This window comes from Condylura cristata, unplaced genomic scaffold (genome assembly GCF_000260355.1).
Source record: "Condylura cristata isolate star-nosed mole 26May11 unplaced genomic scaffold, ConCri1.0 scaffold00011, whole genome shotgun sequence".
In the NCBI taxonomy this organism is placed as follows: Eukaryota; Metazoa; Chordata; class Mammalia; order Eulipotyphla; family Talpidae; genus Condylura; species Condylura cristata.
The window spans coordinates 22,693,404-22,712,558 of NW_004567112.1; positions in this window are offsets into that span (position 1 = coordinate 22,693,404).

Below are 19,155 nucleotides of genomic sequence, written 5' to 3' on the forward strand. Positions count from 1 at the left end.
AGATGGAGGCAGAAGGAGAACAGCAACCTCTATGCTGGCCTTAACCCAGTGGCCCTTTTCAGACACCGCAGAATTAGACAGGAAAGAGACTGGACTGATGGAAGGCAACTTCCTGGCTCCTTACACCCTATTTAGGATTTACAATTATTCCTGTTCACATGACCAAAGGGTGAAAGGTGGAGCTCTATGTCTCTGGCCTGGTGATGGGAGTCCAGGAGGAGCAGGGTGGGGAGAGTGGGGATTGGGTAAGTGATCAGAGCTAACTCACTCTGTAGGCTCACTGCAATTTGTGCCTCATGGTTTCTTCAAACAGCCTAGATCTTTACATAGGTTCCCCTATCTCTGCTCTGCCCACAGAATTGCCAACCCTACCAGGCAAGTCCAAGGTCTCTACCCATCATCCCATCACGGCCTGTGCAGCACCCTGCCTGCCATGGTCATTTACTACCTGTTACACTCTCTTTTCCTGTCTCCTCTTCTTTTTCATAACTCCATAAGGAAATCTGATCAACTTTGAGGGTCAGAGCATTCATAGGTAACCTCAGCCAAGAACACCCTTGCACTCATTCCACAGATCATTTTTGAAGCCAACTTTGGCTCAATGTGCCATAGAGACCTGGGAGGAAGACAGTGGGTTCCAGAAAGGGAGCATGCCAATGTAGCATCAGTAGAGACACAGCTAAAGGCTCTTTGAGTGATAGGCTGGGGATAATTTAAATTCAAGTCAGTTTCCTCTTGAAATGTGGCCTCAAGTCACCTTACCCCAGTCCTCAGAAGTGTTGGTAAACCCTCACACACACTGATTCAAATCTCGAGGAGATGGGAACTCATCATGTTTATCATTAGAACAGCCCTACCCCAAGATTTTCATGGACTCTAATGCTTGACACCATGGCTTTAGACAGTAACGAATTCACTCTAGAATTGGCTTCCACTGGAACTTCAGAAAAGTAAGTGTCCATGTTTCCCAAAGGGGTCACTGCCCACATCCCCTCCACACTGCCAAATTTCCCTCCATCATCACACACACTTGGTCCTCTCATTTCCCTGCTATCTTTGCATATCTAACTTGATTAGCACGTAGACCTCAAACCAAATTTTGTATTTTAAGACTAAGACGTAGAAATAAGAATTCCAAGGAAAGAAAAAAATACTCTGTAATCATAGCTTCTGGAAGGGGGAATATAAAAATGAATATAAAAGAGCTCTTTCATCTTAACTTTCTATAAATGTTTAAAATAGGGTTGGTGATAATTAATGTTTCTATAAGTATATGCTTAAGAAGTCGTTACAATCAGCCTTTGTCTGCTCGGAGTTGGCAGCCTGGACCCACTGCATTTCAGAAGGGAATGTTTGAGGGTCATTTCACATTGCCTCACTCCTGGCAATTCGAGAGCTGCTATAATTCTGCCAAAGAACATAGAGGGTTTCCCAGTCAAGTTCCATCCTGATTTTGATTATTGTTTATCTCCCGTCCCTGTCTGAATAGTCGTAGTAAAATAGAGGAAGTTTTACTCCTGAATCCGAGGTCAGCTTGTAATGAACCATGGTTTCAATTGCATGAACAGCTGCTTCTTTTATAAGCAAGGAGGGTTCACTTACAGTTCAGGGTAACACAGAAATAATTTAAAGAACAAGGACGCTTCTATTCATTTCTTTATTTTTTTTATGTTTCTGAAACATTTTGACATTTGAGTGGCTGTAGAATGTGGATTATTGACTAGACTCAACAAGGCAAAAAAAAAAAAAAAAGCCAATAAACTTAAAAAAAAAAAGAACACAATATTTCTTGACTCACCCCCCACCCTAATCATTATATATAAATTTAATTTGTATAAGGAGACTCCAAATAATTGACCACACATTTTTTTTTTAAAAGGTACACTGGACGTTTTAAAATTTTTACACCAATTACCTTTTAAAGGCTCCCAAAAAATAAAGCAACACCCTCCCCAATAAAACACTTCGATGTGGATTAAAAATTGGTCTTTAGTTTGAAAATAAGAGTACTTTTTTTCCCTGTGACCACCAGTAGAGCCCAAAATGGGACATTTCAGGTTTTACATTTTTATGTTGCAAGTATGTTTGGCACCTCGCCAGTACCAGAATGGCACACCCATCCCCAACACAGGACTGGCAGTCACATAGTCCAGCCTCCCACCTGTGGGAGGCATGGCTGCCACTGTGTCCCTGAGAGCCACCCACACCCTCCAGGGACACACAGGGCCAGGGAGCACCACCTTCCCGTCTGCTCAGTCCTGCGCACTGTCATTTTGCCCTTCAACTTAGTATTCTCTCAAAAATACATGTTCTCAAAAATACATGTTCTCAAAAATTCCACTTGTAGAAATTCATTCCACAGATAAATTTGCCCATGTACAAGGTGACATTGAGAGCAAACTTTGCACCACAGCTCCATTTAGAGATGATAAAACTAGGAGAATAAACTATGGTATTCTCTGCACCTGGATAGTCTAGTAGTAAGAGCCAACATATAATGAATATTCCCCTGTGCCAGGCCCTGGAATAAGTGTTTTGAATGTATACACTACTTAAACCTCCTGACTACTAGTACACTATTGTTCACATAAGGAAACGCTGAGTACAGAGATGTAGTCACTTATCTTAAGCTACATTATGTAGCTGGAATTTCAACCCAGGCAGTAATTCATTCCTTCATGTGTTTGTTCGATTGTTCAGTAAATATCCACTGTGTGCCTACTGCAATATACCTCATGTGGCAATGGAACAAAGTCCTTGTTATCATAGAGATTGCCTTCTAGTGGGGGAGATGAACATAAACAACTAAACAAATGCAGACATGCTGTGCCAGGTTATGCTAGGAAGAAAATAATGTGATGGAGGGGTCACAGTTTAGATAAGGTGACCTCTTTGTTTCACAGGTCTCAATACAGCAAAGGAGGAAGCCACAGGGCCAATTGGGGATTTCAATTCCAGAATGCACATTCTTCCCAAACAGGGCATACAGGGCCCTCAACCATTAACACAACCGAAGCTACTCTGTGCACAGGTTAAGAAAGTTCTCCCAAACCTATAGGCTTGTGAAACAATGTGTGAGGTGGTGTGAAGCATGTGTAGTCGCTTCTGGGTGTGTACACACATACCATGTTTGTAAAAGCACAACTGGAGGGACTCAGAGAGAATAGGACAGATGGTGCCCTTCAAACTGGGGCAGAGGGAGTCAGACCCACTACCATTTTGTACATTATTCATTAATTTTTGTATTATGGTATCTGTAACTCCTATGAAAGAATATGTGCAACATCTGTGCAAATGATGTAGCAAAATTTTAAGACCCCAAAATACAAATATTCTCCTTTCTCCCTCCCCACCCTGCCAACTAGAGACTGTAACTTGCCAAGGGAACATTTTCAGCTGCCAACAGGCTACCCATGGCTTGTCCTCTACCTGTTCTGGGGCCACTTCTGCTTCCCCCACAGATTACACCACCTTCCTTCCTGTTTTTCTCTTACTATCATTTATAACAACTTTTCTGGGATGTAATTCACACCCCACATTATTCATCTCTTAAAGTGTGCACTATTCAGTGGGCCTTGCTATTTCTGTATGTAACACTGCAATCAGTGTTAGAGCATGTATTTATTGTTTCATTACATTCAAAAGAAGCACTGTACCACTTAGCAGTCATCCTTCATCCCCTCCAAGGCCCTCACCCCAGCACAGCCCCCAGGCAACTAGCATTCTACTTTCTGTCTTATGGATATGTTTATTCTAGAACTTCATATAAATGCAATCATTATGACTGACTTTTTTTCACTAAGCATAATGTTTCCAAAATCCAAGTTTTTGCATGTATTGCTATTTTGTTCCTTTTTATTAGTAAATAATATTCCATTTTACAACTCTACCACAGGTATTTACTCATTTAGCCATTGAAAGACAGTTGGTTTTTCTCCATCTTTTGGCTAATATGAACAATGCAATCTCTTACTATCTTTCATAAATTATTTTACTATAGGTACATCTTTAAACAATATATTGTTTCATCTGACTTGATAATGAGTTCATAAATACGGTATCAAGCTAGGCATAGTCTTTAAAGCTTAACTTTTTTCATATCAACATTAAGTGTCAAAGACTTAAGATGTGTCCATACTATTTTGTATATCCATAGTTGATCACTTTCAAAACTATAAACTATTCCATTTTATAGTAATACTATAATTTATTTATTCATTCTCGTGTTGGCGGATATTAAGTTATTCTCAGTTTGAGGCTCTTACAGTTTTCCCAGAACATTCTTGACAAGTCTCTTGGTGCCTATGTGCAAGAATTTCTCTGTGGCATATTCTACGAGGTGGATGACCAGCTCATGGAGGATAGAAATGGTCATTTTTCCACATGATTATACCACCAACTACATAGAAAGATATTTAGTGACTCATTTCACTTGGCATTAACAGCTGTTGAATTTTGTACCCCCAAAATAAACAATTTGAAAAAAAATCTCCCATACAGAAATGAAGTCTTTCCTAGAATCCATCCACTGACCTTCACCCTGTTCTTTAGAAAGCCAGAGCAAACTTAAACCCACTGCTGAAAAGCCCATCCTACCATACATTTGAAGAAAATTGTCTTGTCTAGTCCTCGCTTCTCTCATGTCCCCAGGTAAGTTTAAGCGAGAAAGTAGAGAATTTAGAATTAAGTGCACTTTTCCTTGATTAGATATGGAGCAGAATTTCCCAGTTCTTTAGGAGACTGATGAGATCTCTGTCTAAAGTGTTCTTTGGGTAAAAAATTTGAGGGCGCTGAGCTAACAGAAGTGAGGGTGTTTGCTTCAGGACTGCTCAGAACCAGTTCACATTATGACTTTCTGAGACAAGCATGACATTTCACTGTGTACCTTTTGAGCAACATTTAGGTCAAGCCAGTCTAAAGAAAAGGAACAGAGAACCCCTTTTGGCTCCTTTACCTGTTTTCATTCACTCTTGTTTCTTTTGAGCACCCAATATTTCAGCATCTTCCTCCCCCAATCCCTGTCCCAGCCACCAAAATTCTATCTCATAAGTAAAATTTTAAACCTGTTAGCTAGAACTCCAGTGCAAATTTTTATTCATCTTGTTTTCCCCAGAGGTTTTCACCATTTGTGATTCTCATTAAAAAGAATTTCAGAAAGAAGAGTTAACTTCCAAAGTATTGAAAGTGCTTCCTTCTCTCCTAATCTCTACACATAGCCGTGATCAGGAAATGTAGCTGTGAATGGCAAAAGCCACGTGAACACTGCCTGGTGATGTGTTTTGTCAATGGTCATAGATATTCTGATGAAAGGGATTGTAGTTCCTTTAATAATAGCTAAGATTTCTACCTTACAGATAGCAAAGACATTAACCCTCCCAACAACCCAGAGAAACAGATCCTATCTGTAGTTACAGATGAGGGAACTCTGAGAAACAGATATTATCTGTGGTTACAAATGAGGAAACTCACTAAATCATGCAGCTCTGGAAGTTTCTGTTTGACCCCAAAGTCTGCATGCTCAGTGCCTTGCTCACACAGCTTAATAAGCAGCACAGGCTCTGTTGGTACCAGCTTTGCAACACCTCATAGCTGTAACCCCACCCAATCAAAAGCACAGCAGCCTTCTACTTGGCCTCCTGTTTTTTCAGGAATACTAAGTATTCCACCTCCTTATAAGAACACTTTGGCTTCCAGGATGTACTTCTCAGCTAATCTCTGTCTGGCAAGAACATTCTGGGCTTCATTTTGATGCTTTTTTTTTTGGTCTCAGCCATCCTCTCTAGGTGGATTACACTGAAGTCTCACTGTCTGTACTTAGCTCAACTCTTGATCCCATTATAAGAAGAAATATGCTAATAAGACTTCTATGATTGTTGTTCCCCCATGAGTTCACCCTAAAAATTACCCAAATAGATTATCTTTCCCTTTAACCTCTACCAAAGCTTCACCTGGCCAATCTTACCTTGAACCCAGATACCTGGGTTTCAAGAACTGTCATGGCTGCCAGTGAATATAAATCAGGGAGCTCTCTCTCTCCCATTTTGCTTTGTATTCACAGAAACTTGGGTGTTTTATTAAAAAAGAAAGAAAGAAAGAAAACCATGTTCCTGGGTCCACTTCTGGCTTCTCAAAGGATATCCTCACCCTTTGACTTTGCCCCAGGACAAAGCACTTATGGGATTCAGAAACAACTGTGGATACCCATTAGTCATGATCTGAAAATAAATACCACCACAAAATAGAACAGCTGCAGAGTGCCTATGGCCAAGCAGTGCCTTCTGGGGGAGCTTGCCTCACTTCACAGATACTGCTGTGTTCAGTGATTCGCTCTCTGCCATTTGACTCTCTCTGCCAGTCCATCGATCTGGGATTGACATCTGAAGCAATGTGACCATCCACAAACTGGCCAGCAGCCTATGCCTTACATGGGCTGGCTTAGGAAAATGAGCCAGGCCAGTCAAGTTGCTCTCCTGAGAATTTAAACTAGCAGCCTCCAAGCGAAAGGGTCAGGTGGTGGTGGCCAAACAGTCAATGTAGGCCTCTGTCACAGCCCACGTGCAAGGTGAGATTTTTGGAAAAGAAGCTGACACCACATAGAAAAAGGCAAGAAGGGAAAGAGGTAGAGGAAATGTGCTAAGTAAAGCTGTGAAGCCACTGGAGGTAAAGATGTGTGTGAGAAAGAGACAGACAGATGGAGGCTGAGCAAGGCAGCCTGGACACCCTGTTCCTGGTGGCAGTGGGGTTTCCATCCTTGTCTTAGTGAAATCTTGTTATGTTGAGGTCTGCTTCACAGATTTTGTTCTTTTCCTTTTGACATTTCTCAACACATGCAAGTAGGTCTCTATTCCGAAACAGAAAGGATTTTGAGTGGGTTCCTCCAAACTGAGGACAGGAGTCTACTGCCCATCAGAATTTTGCCCAAAGCAAACACTGCTAATCCTTTCAAATCCTGAAAGTCCCATTAAAAGAGCTGAAGTTTCTAGGAAACTTCAAATATGGACAAGTCAATTTTGTTGTTTATTTTAGTTTTTTTTAAAAGGAATACAGTCATGCAAATACTGGCAATAGTTTTATTTAGTATCTTCAAATTCTGTAGTCTTAAAAATAAAGTGCATTATCAGTGGTATTGCTTCTATATTAAATTATTGTGTTTTCATGTGAGCAATTAAAGTTACATTTATTTGGAAAACAACTAAAAATTGCCTCTTGGATTTACCTTTAATGCTTTGTCCACTATAATTTCCAAAAGGGAAAGGCTTTTAGATTTTTAATGTTGGTTCATTATTCTATCCCCTATCACCTAGCACAAATATTTGATTAATAATTTTAAATTCTCATTTTTAAGTAGAGTTGCAGGCTAATAATTTTAAAAGATTTTCTAGTTGATTTGTTTCTTAATTTTCAGTTTACCAAAATCAGGTAAATCAGCATGACAGCAAAAGGAATCATACCCATTATCACAAAATCCTGAGCATTGCTGACTTTTAAGGACAAGCAGCACTGAAAGCAATAATTCGGGGGATGAGAGTACTTGTTAACAAAATAAAATGGGGGGAGGGGATTCCACAATTTATGAAGCATACTTTTGTCATAGAGAACTTGGCTTCAATTTTTTTTAAGATTTATTCATGCACACAAGAACTGGGGTACAGGCTAGAGGTGTGGGGAATGAGAGGGTTCACCAGAGACAGAGTGGGGAGCAGAATAGGCAGACTGACTGAAATACATTGCTGAGGGGAGAAGCAGGTATGTCAGGAGAGGTCTGCTGTGCCATGTGGGTCAGGTCCCTGCCGGGGGCTTGAACTCTTCAGAGGGCATCACAGTGCTATGCTTTGACCCACTGTGCACCAGGGAGGGCCCTTCGCCTCAATTTTTTGAGTGGACTTTCTCGGCAGTTTCCATAATGCTTGACTTTTACTATCTGCACATGTGACTAAATATGAAAGGAGGGGTGTTTGGACTAAACAGAGATTACCTGTGGAGACTGTGGGTACACTGTATTCCCTCCGCCCATTCTGAGTTATTCAGATGAACTCATCCCCGATACTTCCCAGTCATGTGACAAAGCTGCCTTGTCAGCCCCTCACCTCTAAAATGCTCAGCAAGAAGAACTAGACAATATCTAATTTCTCTTGAGCCCTAATCGTCAGTGCTTCCAGACTTGTAGTTTTTATAGATATATTCGGTACTTTGGTGTTATTTCTAGACCTAGACAGCTTCCTTCCCACATGGCAGAGACGAAGCTCTCAGAAGCCAGGGCAGACAGGGGCTGGGCCTGCTGAGACCCTGCCAGCCTGGCACAGGCAGGCTCTGCCTGGAAGGCACCCAGACCACATTCCTCATCCAAACACTCGCCGTCTGTGACATTTGAAAGCACCTTTCCAACTTCAAGACCCAAGCTGTGGTTCAATTCTTGCATCTACGCCAATTTAGTACTACTTCCACTACAGACTTGGAAGCAGACAGGAGAGATTTACCATCCTATGACTAGATTGATTAAGAGAAGCTTTCTGTTTCCTAAACATGTCTTTATTTTTATTCCCAGTGGTTAAGTAGAGATGCACCTGGAAAGGAGGAAAGGTGACCTTGAAGTTCACCTATCCTGAGATTTCTAAGTCCAAAGGCGATGAGCCTGACCATTGGATTAAAATAAGGATTCTGGGGCCCATTTCAGACTGACTAAGTGAGAAACTTGATGGATCAGTTCCAATGATCTAATTTAACAAGATTTCTGATGATGAGGATAAGAGACCAGATCTAGGACACACTGCCATGTACCTCACCTCAACATTCTGGAATATTCCAGCAAGAATTGTAGTACTCTGAGTAATGGCAATTTCACTTATAGAAACTAATTTTAGAAAAGATACTTGATATTTCACTGGGACTGATCTCCTAGTGAAATAAAGGCAGAAGTACAAGAAGGTTTGAATCCTTTCCCTTCCCCCGCCCCAAGAAAATGTGGCTGTCAAAGTTTACCAACAGTGACTGGGCCTTGGATATTATCTCAACTAGAACAAGTGGATTGTGTTGAACAAGACTCTGGTCCTCTCCATAAGCTTTCCTTTTCCCAGACTTTTTATTTTGAAAATTCTTAAGTCCATAGAAATGGTGAAGAAAATAATGCTTCTTCTTGTTATATATTCTTTACTAGAAAACAAAAGTATGATATAACTTGTCCTCAGAACACCTGGGCTGTTTTCTTTCTTCCTCTAGTCCTTTCGCATAAATGCTTCTAATCCCTCCCAAATCATTTGGAAGTAATTTGTAGCCTAACACTTCATAGCTAGGTGCTTCTGCCCTTATTCCCAAGAACAGAGTCACTGTGCTACATATACACAATGAAGCCATCACACTCTGAAAGCTTAATATTAATATACTACTACTAGCTTATAGAAGATTCATATTTAAATTTCCCAAATTTTCCACAAAATGACTTTTATTGCTTTTCAAAAACATCAGCAATGCAATCTGGGCACATGTCTTTAGTTGTCATAACCATTTTTGTTGTTTTGTTTTCCACAACAGTTCAAGCACACAGGCCAAATCACATTGTCAAATGTTCCTCAATTTTGGATGGGTCAAATGTTTCTTCATGATTACCTTCAAGTTAAATTTTTTGGCAGAAACATTTACAAGGCGACCTTGTGTTTATTTCAGAGCCTCTTTATCAGACGGCAACTGTGGTCAGTTTGTCTCGTATGAGGTGATGCTAAGTTTGATGACTTAGCAGAAAATAATTTTTTCTCCTGAATGGACATCTATAGCATGATATTTTGAGACTGTGGGACTATTCTATGCTTAGCCTTTATTTGAGCATTATTTTATAGGGGCTTTCCCAACTTCCTTCATACTTTAGTACTATTATTAATAGTAGTATGTCAGTGCAATCATTAACCTTTTTAAACTCCATGTGTTATTATTTATATCCCTACCCTTCCTCTTGATGATGCCACTGACCAAAATTTACCCAGTGTGAGCGCCTTCTGGGTGATTCCATGTCTTTTTCACATAGCCTCCGTTCTGGAACATGTCCCTGCTTTATGTACTTATGTCATGACACAACATTTCAATCCTACCTTATACTTTCCATCCCCTAACTGTTTCTCCAAGGAGCTCTGTTTTTGACAGACTCCTTGCCAATTGCGTGTCGTTGATTCTAGACCTTTGGAGTGACCAGGAAAAAACAGAAACAGTGTATGTTTCTACTAATACTCCCCCTTCAATCTCACTCCAAGAGTTCAACTCTCACTCTCCCACTTCTTATTCATATTTTCCTCATTCAACAGTAAAACGCTACTTCCTCCAAATACCAATCCATTTACTCACTGACTACAAAGTACTCAAAATAGCTTAGGAATTCCTTGATCACCATCTCTGATGCCCACAACTGCCTGAATAAAGGGGGAGGAGCACTGTGTAGCTCAGTCATCCTTGGCTCACATCCCACAAGGTGTGTAGTGAGATCACAAGTCCACAAGTTCCATAGCTACTTTGGTTTTGTTTCCCGCCGGCCCCCCCCACCCTCACCCCACCCCCACATGGTTCTATTATTGCCTTGACCTACAATTACTTTTTACTAAGTTTATAATAAATATTGAGGTCACGCTCAAATTATAGTCACAAATGGAACTTGGAGGGCAGAATTCCTTATTTGTCCTTATTCAGGGCAAATTCATGCTCTCTGTTGCGGAGGGTCCACACCCTACTAGGAAAACAGAACAGGCCCCTTTATCCTCCGCATGACATGAAACTAACAGGAAATGAAAATTAGTGTGGCACACCTGCCTCGGCTCAGACCTTTCAGCATTGAGCTGTGTCTCATTCTTTAATGCTTCCTCGGTTTGGGAAAGGAAAGCTGTGCATGGAGAAAAGAAACAGAAAAACAAAGGGGTACAAAGATGGGACTAAATGGGAGGGAAAGGAAAAGCCAGCAGGGGATGGAGGGACCTGAAATGGCCCCAATAGCATCTACATAATGGAGAATGCTGTGAAGGCTTCTGCAAAGCCCCGATTTCACCCATTTGGGCTAAATCTTCCCTGACGTCTCCTCCCGACAAGGGGCAAGTTTGGAGCCATGGTCATCCTGTCCAGGCTCACTGCTTAGTCAGGGAACACAACAGGCCGGGGCTCCATAGCTGTGGACAGGTCATCTCCAAGCTGCTGGCCCAGGTCTGACCAGAGACCTGAGCTGCCCCTGTGGGCACCTGTGCCATTAGGGTGCCACAGGGTGGTGCTGGTGTCCTTGTAAGGCTCCATCCCCAGTTTTCTAGCTGTCAGTCAGTTCAAACTAGAGTTCTTCGCTTTCATGGTCCATGTCATGGACTGGGGAAGGGGGGCGGAGTCCATCCTCTCTTCTCACATCTACTTTATGCTGTCACGAAATAAAACTCTACATCTGACTTGAGAGTGAGAAATCAGTTAGGGTGATAAAGAGGAGGTGAGGGTCTTCTGTTCCTGCCGATAGGCCCTCCCCCACCTTCCTTGCAGTGTGGGATGTGGTGGCATAGCTCTGTGCAAGGACTCTCTTCACTGTCTCTCTACCCACCTGTTCTCTGGAAAGCAGCTGATGTATAGTACCCCTAAATAAAAGCCGGGATGTAGTTTGAAATGTGATCCTTCCAAAAGAAACATGAATTTTAAGCACAGATCCTGAGACGGTAGTGGTTAGAGCAATAATGGTGGCGTTAGGCAGTTTTCTCAAGTAGAGTTGATATTGAAGGCCAAGGGCTTCTATCAAATTCTGACACTGTCCACTGATCAGGCTGGCTCTGAGTGGAAGGGTTAGATTGGTGGTGGGGGTGGGGGATGCTTAGAGGACTCTGTTTCCTCCTGATTTATTCTTTTGAGCTACCTCAGAAGTGAGAGGCTGTGTGCATTGGGGACCATACATTTAACTCACTGCAATCAGACCCAAATCTCACACAAGTTTCTGCCTAAGACATTTTATCCAATTACAATTTCTAATCAAGGCATAATTAAGGTTCAGACAATGGATAATGTCACACCTCCTCCCTCTGCCTCCCTCTGCTTTTTATGAACAGTGACCCTGTGTCATTCTTTTCAGGAAACAGGTAAGGGAAGGTGGTACATCAAAGGTGTAGAGTTAAAGCTCAGGCACAGGGGACAGGTGGCTGCCACTGTCTTCTAAGCCCTCTATGGCCCAGAAGCCTGGAGGCCACGGGTTCTAGAGAAGCATGACAGGAAGGAGGTTCAAAAGTCCCATCTGGGAAAATATGAAATGGAGAGACTAGCTGACTGGTTTATTAATAGGAAAAATTGTACTGAGAAACACTTTCGGGGTATTAAGAGGATATGGGGGAGGACTTAGCCAAAGGTTCAAAGAAATCTAAACAAAGAAAAATATGAGCAATAATTAGCTGCAGGAAACTAAAAATGTTACAGAAGAAAATAAATTTCAAAACAGTACACCATTTGGCTCCGCATTAAACAAGATTAACTCTATTGAGCCTTTTTTCAGTTATAAGCTTGTAGCATTATTTGGCTTTTAAACTGTGTTCAATTGTTTTGATAAAAAGCTTATTGAAAAGCTTTTAGTGAGGCCCCACCCACGTGGCTCAATGCGTTAAAGTACCAACACTGAAGCTAGCCACAGCTACTGCAGCTGAGATAGATCCCAGCCAGGGAGCTGAGGCACAGGGGGAAGCAGACGGCTCCTGACCCGCCCGCTGCTCCCCTCAGAAGTGTACTTCGGAAATTTGCCAGTTCTGCACCCCACTTTGTCTCTGGTGAGCACACACACACACCACACCTCTGGCCTGTACCCCAGGTTTTGTGTGCATAAATAATTTGTTAAAAAAAAGAAAGAAAGAAAAGCTTTTAGTGACTTTAGGATCTTCTTAAATCTGTTACAGAAGGTCGAGGGGGCCTGAACTCAAGGTGGCGATTGGTGAGGAGATGCTGAACCCCACTCTCCCTGGGAGCCTTTGAGCGGAGCCAGCCTGCCAGGTGAGAAAAGGCCTGCCTTAACAGTGGGCACTACAAAGGCATGGGCACTCAGAGACTCAATGACAGTGCCGGGAAAAGAGAGTAGCAGTGGCTAGAGACATCTTTGAAAATCTCACAGGCACTATGGATGCTCTAAAGCAAAATTCTCTCTCTCCCTCTCTCTCTCTCTTTCTCTCTCTCTCTCTCTCTCTCTCTCACACACACACACACACACACACACACACACACACACACGCAAGCAGCCTGCCCTCCAACAACTCTGGCTCTAGTTTGAGTCCTCAGTGCCATCCAATTGCCTCATTTCAGGAACGGGGAAACTGATGCCCAGGACTGAGGCCACCTCCTGTCCAAGGTCAGGGAGACCTGGGGTTTTCGGCCTCCACCTTCGCAGAGACCAGCTCAGCCTCGAACGCCCTGGGGCCGGGGCTTCCCTGAGCCAAGCTGGGCGCCTAACGGGTGGTGCCCTTGAGCCGTTCTGTCTTGTCAGAAGCATTAGGGTGAGAGAAGTTCGTCTAGGCTTGGAAAGCAGAATTTTGTCTTTTGCGGGAAAGAAATTAGGAGCCCTTTGAAGAAAAGATTTCCTCCCCAGAAAATTAAAGCTTAAGCCAGTCTGTTGGACGTCCTGTGGCAGCGAGCCTGCCTGGTTTCCGGTCCAGCGCCTGCTGCGCCCTCCCAGGCGTGCCCGGCCGAAGCAGTCCCGCCACTGCTACCGGCTGCCACCTCTGCTCACCTCACTAACTGAGAGGCAGCCCCCTTGCTGCCTGAGCCTCCCTCCCCCCTCCTCGCCCGCCCTGCCCTCGCTCTCTCCTTCCCAGGAATTTCCAGGGATCCCCTGGGATCCCTTAGACAGGCCCAGGAGGGAGGAGAACCCAGGGATCAACAGCAACAGATGGAAGGAAAAGAAGGTGGGAAGGAGGCAGAGGAGGAAGGAATTGGAGGAGGAGAGAAGAAATAGAGGAGAAAGTGAAAAGACACCTTCTCAAGAATGAGTGTGGCTTCGTTAGCTTTGAAGCAGCAGTTTGGGAGCTAACCTGCTCCTCTGCCCCCATTTGCGGGTCCATCCTTGTTAACCCCTTCTGTGTTGGTTGGTTGGTTCAATCACTCATTCACTCACTCACTCATTCAGTAATTCATCAATATTATATTTAGTGCCAGGCCTTGAGCCAAGTAGGCTGATCTCTGTCCTGTGGAACTCAGAGAGAAGTCAAACACAATACAAACACAAAAATTAAAAATGAGCACAAGTGCTAAGACAAAAAGAAGGACCATTCTCTGAACATATAATAGGCAGGAAAGCTGACATACTTGGGGGTGGGATCTCTGGCATTGAGAATGAGATAGGTTTCCTTCTTCCAAGACTTTGTTTCAAAAATGTCAAACTTACAAAAAGTTCTAAGAATGCTACCTTGGCTGCTACCTTTTATCTAGAATCACCAACGACTGGTATTTTCTCTGTCTGGCTCCCTCTCCATAGCCCTCTCCCCATCCCATCCCATACATTTTGGTAGTTGTTTTACAGCATTTGAGAAAAATCTCAAGGCTTTCCTTCAGTCAAACATTCAAGGTACCTTATAAAATCACATTGTCAGACCAAACCCAATAAGATTAACATTAATAGTATCCATATTCAGTGCTTCGTGCATAATTGTATTCATCTAAAATTCATATGTTGAAATCCCCGTATCTCAGACTGACCCACTATGTGGAGAAAGGGTCAGATGTTAATAGAGGTAATCCAGGTGTAAGAGCCAGTCAACAACCATGACGACTGGTGTTCTTACAGAAGAGATTAGGACAGCAATGTGCACACAGGGAGAATATGTGAAGACACAGCGCAAGGTGGCTTCTACAAGTGCAGCGGAGAAGCCACAGAAGTCAAACCTGGATTTGTAGCCTTTAGAACTATGAGAAAAGGAATTCATTCATGGCCCCCTCCCCCTCCATGGTATTTTATCATGGCAATCCAAGCAGAATAATATGTACATGCCACAGTCAAATTTCTTAAATTGTCCCATAAGTATTCTTTAAGCCTACATTTTTTAAATCCAGGAGCCACTCAAGGATCCCTTGTTACATTTGGTTATCAATCAAACCTAGAACAATCTAGAGTGTCTTTGTAAATCCTATTTCCCCTACCTTTCTCTTTATTGTCTGGATGGCCGTTGATAGCCTTGTAGAAGCCTTCCAGCCAGCATCCTCTATGGTCCCATGGGGGAAGAATGTTTCCGTACGATGAGGCAACTTGGAAGGAGCCTTGAGTGTCCAGGTTCCAAATGAGACAGATGTCTAGGAAGAAAACAAAAATTAAATGAAATACCTGCCCCTCTGAATAATCTCAGGGGATAGTACGTGGTTCTAATCATGCTCTCCAGAGAAGGACAAAAATAATAACAAATACCACTTCACATTTGAAACACCTTATCGATACTGTCATCTTGTTATTATCATCATATGATTTTGATTCCATTACCTTACTTTATGCAGCTTGGCTCATTTGAAATATCCCAGTTTCTGTGCAGAAGAGGCCAGGAGAAAGAGGCCTGGGGTCTAAATGGAAAGACTGCAAAACTCCTGGGTGTCAGATTCCTCCTCTCTAGATAATGTTGATGCCTAAAGCCTCTCCCAGATCTAATGTCTAAGTTTCCATGAATCTAAGTTTTTACAAATCTAAAGCACTGTCCAGTGGAAATATGCAAGCTGCATACATAATTTTAAACTTCCTAGCTATCTTGTTAAAAGTCAAAGGATGTAGGTGAAAATAGTTTTAAAATATTTTTTATTTTTATCAAAAATATTAGCATCTTATCAATAATCAATGCTTACAAATTATAATGCCTTATTTTTGTTCTTTTACAAACTAAATTTGCTAAATCTGCTATATATTACACATTTGCAGCCTATGTTCATTTGGATGCTGGGTTTTCATGGAAATATTTAATCTGCTTTTAGATTTCATAAAAATTTACAGTTGTAAAAAGTAAAAGGTATGATCCACATACCTAAGTGGTTCCAAACACATTTTTAAAATTTTTCCTAACTGAACTGTCTGCTTTTAAATGAAAATTAAATAAAATGTAGGGTTTCCATCTTCGATGGCACCAACACATTTTATGTGTTCCATGGCAGCATGTGGCTAACAGCCACCATATTGGACAGCTGGACAGTGGGAATTGGGGCATGGGGGTGTGGAATGGGGCCAGATTCTGGTATGTCCTCCCTTCTGTTCACTGTCTCTACCCAGCTATCCCATCCCCTCAGCACTGGACAAACTACTCGTTACTGTGAGATGGGGAGGGGAAAAGTGTCTCGCCAATGCCATCCCGTCAACACCTGCTCACACCTCACTCTTTCATGCCAAGAAGCCAGAGAAAAGGTTGACACGTCCTGCCACGGAGACAGTCTCCAGCTCCTTTCCACTGAGCTGCTGCCAATGTTTCCACAGTCAGAGGCCACGTCTCCAGCTCAGACACAAAGACATGCACAGGCATCTGAGCTTCCTGTCCTTACTCAGAGGAATGCCCTCTGAGCAGCTGGCTGGGCTACAGTGCAGACACCGTGTGTCACACCTGAGAGGTGGGTTTTCCTGGCACAGGTCAGAGGTGAGATGATGGGGGTGCGTGCCGAGGCAGTTGAGACAAGGGAGAAGGAACAGCAAATGAAGCCAGGCCACAGGGACATGTGCCCTGCGTGCTCTGCTCTCTACCTTGGATTCAGGGCTGTCTCTGGTTTTCAGAAATACCAGCTGGAACATCATGGCCCTCAGTGAAGAAGAGGAGCTTGGAAAGGCACTCCAGGAGGATACTCTCATGCCTCCTATTGCTGTGGAGAAAAGTTCGGTGTAGCAGTGGCGGTCAATGATTGACGTCTATGAGCAGAACACACGATTCACATGCTCCTGCTTGGGACACCAAAACCACTTTCCAAACATGGGTCTTTTCTGGGTTGAATTTCTTCCCCCACCCCCAAATTCATATGTCGAAATCAGAAGTCCCCCAGCTCAGTATGTGATCTTATTTAGAAATAAGTACATTGTAGATGTAAGTAGTTAAGATAAGGTCAGAGCCCTCCCTGATGACACAACAGGTTAAAGCACAGCACTGTGAAGCTCTCCACAGTCACTGCAGCATGAGTTTGATCCCCAGCCGGGGAGCTGACCCACATGGCACAGCAGACCTCTCTTGTCCTGCCTGCTGCTCCCCTCAGCATCTGACTGTTCTGCTCCCACTCTGTCTCTGGTGAATCCTCTCACCCCCTGCACCTCTGGCCTGTACCCCAGTTTGGTATGCATAAACAAATAGTAGATTGGGGGTAGATCCCTAATCCACTGTGGCTGGTGTCCTTGTTAAGAAGGGCTATCTGGAAACAATCCCTCACCAGGGAAAATGCCATGTGCAGGAATTACCTGACACAAGACAAGGAACCACTAGAGCCAGGAGGGAGAAAGACTTTGGTGGGTCTTTCCTTAGAGCCTTGACAGGGAGTGGGAGGACCCTTGGACACCTTGACTTGTAGCCTCCACAATGCCAGACAAATTACTGTTGTTTTAGTCATTGTGTTTGTGGACTATGTCCTGGCAGCCCCCACAAACTACTACCTGAGGGAGAAGTCTCTTTCTATTCTCTTATTCCATAATTACCAGTCATATCTTCCTGAGCTGACTTCTTCCAGATGGAAGGAGCCAAAAGATGGCCCTCACAGTCATATGGACAGACCAGTACTCCTCTTCTGGCCGGGTGTTGTCCTCTTGACTTCCATGATGTGTATGACTCTGATGCATTACATCCCAGAATCTCATCATCACTAACTCCCACCTCCCCTCCAGTCCTCCAGGCTCTCCACAGGTCCCAGACAGATGTCATGGGCATGTTGGTGATACTGCCAGACTGGGAAAGTATATTTGGAGGTAGGAGCTGAAGCCCTACGTCAGTATTTTGGCATCTGGGCCCCCTCAGAGGTGCAGCCAAAGAGGAGGCCTCTCAAACCCTGTCAGGCTGGCTCTAACCATAAGAATGATGTTATTATTTTCCCGGCTAGGCAAGCCAGGCCCAAGGTGGGACTATTTCTAAAGCATCTAAAGAACACTAGTGATTAATAGATGGCAGTTCACACTGTCATTAGCCTCCTTTTCAGCTATAGGTTCTGGGCCCTTCTTTATCTGCTGACCATGTATGCTATGCAAGTAACTCCCAACTCAGCACTCTTAGGGGGATGATAATGGCCATCATCAGTTATCACAACTGTTATGCCAAACACTGTATCCCACATGTTTCATCTTGGTCTCTCTTCTTAATCACATTACTCCCCATCAGGGAGCAATATCTTTTTGGAAGTGGGAAACCCAACTCAGAAGATGCAACTTTCCCAAGACTACACAGATGGTAAGAAGCAAAAGTCAACATCAAGTAGCCAGCCTCCTCCTGCTCAGTTCCCCATCTCCAAAACAGATCGTACTTATTTTACAGGTGATACAACAGAAGCCCAGAGAATGTAGTGATTGGTGCCCAAGGTCACCCAGCTAACACTGACCTGAGCAAGAGCCACACTCCCGGTGACAGTGTAACACTTGAAATGCACACAGGGCGGGTTCTATGGAAGGAAGGAGGGGGAAGGACACCCATGTTCCACCTAGCAGTTACTGAAGACAAGAGGAAGGATTCCAGCAAAGTTTGGAAAATAAGATTTGAAGTTGGACAGCCTGAGTTCAAATCTGGTTCTATCTTTAACCCGTTATATCATCTTAAGCAGTTACTTAAAGTCGCTGGACTTCTACTTCCTTATATCTAAGGGGAAAATTAGAACAAACCTAGGAATAAATAAGTTAATCCACACACACACACTTGAATAGGCCTGCCATGTAATAATCACCTAGTAAATGTTAGGTGTCATCATGCTTTCATAGTGAGCTACCAAGAAATTAGACAGTGACTAAATCTTTCGTTTCATCCCTTGCCAAAAAAAGGATTCTTCCCATTATTTAAAGTAAATCACTATCATTGTGGAAAATTTGGAAAAGACAGAAAAGGAAAATAACAATCACTGAGAATGGTGACCAATTAAAACAACAATGGCAAGCCTTTTTACTCTGGAAAATTTCAAATATATTGAATATATATGTAAAAAAAGAGAGCTAGTGGCTGGCCATGACCCAGGTTCTGTAAATACCACTTCTAGTCAAGCTTGTTTCAA